We start from the raw sequence: 6,771 nt of genomic DNA on the forward strand, positions 1-6,771 counted from the left end.
GTTTGGGAGGCACACACACACACACACACACACACATACACACACACACAAACAGGCCAGCACATCAGGGTCGGGGCTGTGTAGAAGAAGTCAGGAATGGATTGTGATGAGTGGAGCTTGGTAAGAAACCGTTGCCTTTGATGACCCCAGGACACCCACAGATGACAAGAAGCAGTCAAGCCTTGAGTGACTCTCCCTTCCAGCTGGGAAGTCCGCGGTGCCCAGAAGATCAGCACAGGGTCACAGTCACCAGTTCTGAATTCGACGACTAGATAACAGTACTGATCTCTCTACGGAAGCCACACTGGCATGTGGATCTCAACATCTGCTAAAGTGCACATCTCATCCCTGCATCCCAGTGAACCCTCTCCCCCCTTGGTGGATGGGCTTGTTACCCTTCTCATCCACTCTGGAAAGCGCTCAAGTTCATAACTTAAATGTCAATCAGTTCACATCCTTCTCTCCAAGAAACTCCTCGAAAGGCTTCCTTTTGCATTTATAGTAAAATCCATGACTTCAAAGGATGTTCACGTTCAGATCCCTGACCTACCTTCCCCCCTCATATTATCCGTGAGACCTCTTACTACCTTATGGACAACCAACCCATCACACAGTTAGATGCGCTAACAAACATCTCACCTTGGTTCTTTGACTTAGTTCCCTTTGCAGAGACTGCACTAGACCCTACTCTTAAGGCAAGTCATGTTCTTCCCTCAGATTTTAGCATAAATGTCTCCTTGTCAGAGGGGTCTTACTGAATGTCTTACTTAAAACACTTCCCCTCTTTTATCCCCTCAGCTCACTTTGTTCTTTGTAGTAGAATATTTACTACTACACGTTGACTTGCTGAATGTCTCCCTGTTCATTAGATTATGAACTCCATTAAGGGTAAGAATTATGGCATTCTGATTCGCCATTATATTCCCAGTATTTGACATGTGGGATATTAACATTAGCAATATTTACCAAAGGAATGCATAAGTACATATAGAAACGAATGAATGAATGAGTGAATGAATTAATAAACAAAGGAAGAAATTTTCTCGTTAACGTCTGGCTTTTTAGTGCATGAACACCAGCCATCAGCAACAATAGTAGGGTTCAGGCAATCAACTTCTTTCTACAGTGTGTGAAACTACAAAATGTTGTTAATAGTCCTACTTCAGTAAGTAAAATGTCATGACAACATCTGTTCCTGGATTTTGATGTTTTTGAGACTTGATTTAGATTTTTTTTCGTATTGTTCTAAATTTTAAATTACGGTTGTGAGTATAGTTAATGCATTTATATCTTAATTGATGTAGAAACTTACTTCTATTTTCAACACGTTGTGTCCAACCAATAAAGAATAATTCATTTGTTTACTCCAGACTGAATGTGATTCAAATTTCACAACTTACTAAATTTCCCTACTCCTTTCAGAATTAAGAAAACTTAATTGTTCTCTTTATCCTAGGAAATTACTTGAGAATTTCAACTTTAGTCTGAGTTTATTATTAAGAAGCAGGAAAAGATATGTTTGGACAGTAGATTCCACACTGGTTCTAGTTTTTAAAACTAGTTTGTTTTCACATTAAATTTATATGAAAGTCCAAAAGAAGCGAGTGTGGAAATGAGGCCAGGATTTTGCTCTGGTATCGATAATATTTGTTGTTGTAAAGCATGCTAAAATCTGTGGTCTTAGGAGGAGAACAATATATCAACTGTTTTTCATTTCACTATAAATTTTCTTTAAAGTCACAAGTCATCTTGACTTTTGCACATGCTAAGTTATGTCCAGTATATAATTGGGACTTAAACGATGTTAAATAATGGAAAAGAGTCTTAAATCAAAATTCAAACATTGATGTAGCCAGTCCTCACTCTTCATGGTCCCAATACACATGGATCTCAGTTTCCCATGGTTTAGTTATGTAACACCCATCCCCAAATGACGTGGCTCAAATTTCAGTTACCAGGGCGTATTAACTGTGAATAATTGCACAGAGTAACACGCTGCTGCTGGCTCTCCACTTCACAAATCACTATGTAAATAACAGATGCAAATCATGTTCACGAGTGGCCAATCATAGGTCAGTGTTTGGTCACATGCATCTATTATTCTGTCCACACACAGACAGGAAAATGTGTAGTTGTGTTGCCTCCTGGCCTCCTAGGACATGTGACATTTGACAAAACAAATAATCAAAAGAGAGCCTTAGACAACAACGATGAAATTTCAGTAAAAGAATGAAATACGATCACCCTGGCAGTGAAATTTGCACAGATGGAAGTGTGGATGAATACTACAGAAGTGTAGGGCGTGTACGGCTGTGCATCCAGAGGGGCTTAATAAGAGTGAACTTATCAACATAAGAGAAAAGGATGCGAGGGATGATAGGAAAGATAAAGATGTCCTAGAGGAAGTGACACCGGCAAAAAATTCATGTTAAAGGGATTCTCGGAGATAGTCATGACTTTGAAAATACAAAGGATAAAATGTTGGAAGCTGATCCAAACTTAGAAAAGAATACGACAATTCACTAAGACTTCTAAGATGCCCACTCTGTATCTTACGTATAAGCTACATTATGTTATGGGATGAAGGCCAGCACTGTTTAAACGACAGTTGAAGATTTTTTACAGTGCTATAAAACACTTTAATTCTCAGTGATTTTAGTGCTTTAAATTACAGTGGTATAAATAAATATTAATTTCACTATTTGTTTTCATTTCCCCATACATTTATAACTCTTAGAAAGAGGTTTTAACGTTTTGGAGAAAAACTTTAAAATCATAGAAAAAATTTTACTTTTCCCACTGATTATTAAGATCACTTTGTACAATTTCTGTTTGTTTGTCTTATTCACAGTCCGAGGCTATTGTGGAAAGCAGGGACGGCCAGTACTACTTTCTTTACTTTGTCTGAGTGATCAAGAATCAAGTTCAGTATATTTTATCAGGTAACAGGTACTGGGTGATTTCCAAATTATCACTAATCACACTTACATAAAAACAGTCTGTAGTTTTGATATGTTTTGGAAGTTATGAATGGCCTAAAATTAAAGACAATTACTAATAACTTTTTAACATGAGCAGTAACTGATCAACATTTCAGGACTGATAAAACCTATAGAGTTTGGTCACATATAATTGGGAAATATATCATATTTCAACACTGCAGAAAAAATAATTTAGGAAGCATAATTTAAGGTTTGAAAGACATATGTAAAAGCTCTAACTTATTATTTCGAAAAAAAAAAGCTCATCTACATTTTTGCCTGTCCCTAGAAAGATGTCATGATTTTGGGGGGAAATGTTATAAGTTATTATCATAGCTCCTCAGGTCATAAATAAATTAATTGTGCTAGGATTTGCTCCAATTATAGGAGCAAAGGGCTAAATTAATAACACATTTCAGTGTTAAAGAAGTACAAGTGGTGGCTTCTATTAGCCTTTATATTAGCCTAAGCTGAACCACAATCTGGTAAGCAGAGGAGAAACATTCTGTACCAGTCAGGGCCAAGGCTGGAAACAGAACAGAACTAATATGGTTTAAGAGATGTTAATGAAGGGTTTGAATAGAATTAGAAGAACCAACAAGGTTTGTTGAAGCAGCCAGAGATTAGCAAAGTGAGAAGCCTTTCTTACCCTTGACCTAAAGGGTTAAATAAGAGAGGACTTTAACAGCCCAGTGAAGGGATACAGGCTCTTGGGCTAGAGCCATGGTCCCGGACTATCCAGCCACTGCCCAAAATGTGGCCTAAAGAAGGAAGAGAAAGGGCAAGAAACACCCTGATTCTCCTACTCGTCCTGCCTCCAATCTCCCACCAGTGGATCCCATTGGCCAAAACCTACTGGGAGCAGCCAATCAAGAGGACCCATGATAAAATTAACTTCCCATGGTCCTAAGCAGAGAATAGAAAAAAGTTTAGTTCCAGGGCTATGTCAAACAGAAAAACCATCAGAATAGCCAGCATCGTAATAAAACCTTATCAATACACTTTTGTCCCACTAAATTCTGCTTCAGAAACAAGATCTCAGGATTTGAAAGTAAGCAGAAGTTTAGTAAACTCTACTTTAATTCTGGGGAAAAAATATGTTTTATTACATATTTTTATTGTTTTATTACAATAATGTTAAAATCTCAAGGAGGTGTGATCCCCATTTTTCTATTTAATTTTGTTTAATCTGCATTTCCCACTTCATTCAAGCTACGTTTTACATACCTTTATTTTGAGAAGTTTGTAGGCATCAACGTGGAGTGGTCAAAGAGACATACAAAATGATTGAAATGTAGCACGGCGTTACAGAAAGGAGTGGGTTCCATGCTGCCTGCCCATTAAGAGGTGGTCAGGGGATGTCCTTCCATGTGATTATTACAGGTGAACAGGCACCTGCCATCTCCAGAGAGACGAGGCAGTCTGTTCAGAGGTCAGGAAGCAGGAAGCAGCATGGTGCTTTCTTAAATCAGCAAGCAGTTCCATATACCGGACACAATAAGAATGTGATGTGATACACACTTGAAGAAGAGCACCCTTCTGCAAAGGATGCTGCCTTCTGTGTCTTGAAAGTAACATTGGATTTTTCATATTTTCAGAAAAATGGAGAAACACGCAAGAGTGAGAACTAGGGGAGAACTAATTACTTTGAAATCGTGCTCTGCTGGCCAGATAGATTCTGGCTTCTGTTCAAATGTTGGAGCCATTTAATTCAGGATTAAACTGTTTTTCACTCTGGGGGAAAAACATGAAAAAAAAAAAAAACCCTAGAAATGGTGATTATGTTGTTTCTATAATAATAAATAATGGCTACTAAAATGTTTTACAATGACAGGGTCAAATATTTAATTAAAAACTATAAGGAGGAAGCTATAAATGTCTTGCACCAGACCACGTATTTGGCAGTGGCTACAGCATCAGTCTTTAGGTAGCCAGACAAAGTACGTAAAATGGTATGGACAAGCATGGTTGCCATTTGAGGCTATGTATTTGTGTGAATCTGGGGGTTCTGACACATCACGATGCAAAGACATAGAAGAGAAATCGTGTGGATAATAGACCTGATGTGCAGCGTCAGATCTCTGGCTCAATGCACGTGAGAATGAATTCTGAGGCGATAGAAGGAGGAAGGCAGAAATCATTTTACATAACGCTGAATTTATCAGCTTTGGTGCCCTGACCAGAGAATCTAGTCACAATGGTTAGTACAAGCAGTTGTGAGCCGTTCAAATTCCTTGCTAGTTTGTTTTGACTCAGAAGTGGTTGAGGTGCCAGACACTTACTGGTAGAATGTAGAATAGAATCCAAAGACTCTGGAGATTCTACCCTCTTCAAAGACCTACATACCCTCCCCTTCATCCAGATTTTTTTTTTTTTTTTAATGGTGATGGGTATATTGTCATCTTTGAAAAATAATTTTGTGGATATTTCCTAGAGACCGAGGATGCTGATGGTAGGTGCTGTGGCTGATTTCAACAAGAGTGAGAGGTGTTGCTCCTGCTGGGCAGTGGTGGTGAAACCTTAACTCCAAGAAGGAGAGGTAACCAGGATAGGCAGCAAGAAGAGCTTGCCCACCAGAGGGTTTGATTGGCAAAGACTCATTGATTAGAGCTCCCCTAGGGTTGAACGAGGTGGGCCATCCACAAAAACCTTCTTTGTGGTATATATTGGGGGAAAATTTATCCAGGAAATGTGCCTGAGATGAGATATCAAAATAGAGAATTGTTGACCCCTCACTCCCTTTCCTCATGTAGCCAATTCACAAGATGCAGCTCCGTGAATCAACTGCCTTCAGGAAAGGCTCTGTGAAAATATTCAAAGTACATATTCTGAAATTTCCACCAAATTTCCCCCAAAGAGACTGGCTTTTATTACTAGGCAATTACGCACTGGGAAAAGGAAAATACCTGGATGTTGTTTCAGATATCATTGGCCCTTGAATCTGAGGTCGTTTCAATTCCTAGGGATTCAGATGCCTTCATAAGCCCTCACTCAGGCAGGGAACTTTCTGCCTTGGGGTCATTTAATGATGGACTTTTGATTTGAGCTCACGTTAAACTAAGCTCATTGGGTCCTCAAACCCATTTCTTAGCCCGATCCTCAGTTCTCGAGTGTGTAGTAGAAATAGAGATTTTCAGCAACTGGCAGAATCCTCAAGTTGTTCTCTGACCAGTAGATATCTTGTTAGAAAGACTAAGGAACTCCTACTCTTCACCGAAATATTAACCCAAAGCCATTCTATGAAGCTAGAAGAGTCACAGCAGTGAGGGACACCATCAAAGATTTGAAAAATGCATGGGTAAGGATTCCCATCACATCACCATCTAATTTTCCAGTTTAACAAGCACCAAAGACAGATGAGCTTTGGAAACTGGTGATGGATTATGGACTATTTTCAACTTAGTCAGGTGGTGACAACAATTGCCATTGCTATTCCAGATGTTGGCCTTAAATGTATTAAAACAGGAGTCGAGTAGGGATTATCCAGTGAGTCAGACAGGAAGATTTAGGAGAAAAGAACAGAAGAGACAGGGAAAGAGGGCAAGAACCTCCTACACTGTCTGGCCAAGTTTATCCACAATAAGTAGAGGAGGATGTTTTCTACTGGAGGGTTGGGGTGATATTAGTCCAGGAAGAATGGACACAACAAGATAGAAGGAGGTAAGTGACTTTATTGCAACTTCTATCCCAAATGTGCAATGTTTCATATATTTCCAATATTTTCTCTTCCCTCTCCTTTTGTGAATTCAATTCCATGTAGGTAAAACTGCTTGTTATTGACCTATAGATT

Source organism: Balaenoptera musculus, chromosome 1 (genome assembly GCF_009873245.2).
Source record: "Balaenoptera musculus isolate JJ_BM4_2016_0621 chromosome 1, mBalMus1.pri.v3, whole genome shotgun sequence".
NCBI classification, from domain to species: Eukaryota; Metazoa; Chordata; class Mammalia; order Artiodactyla; family Balaenopteridae; genus Balaenoptera; species Balaenoptera musculus.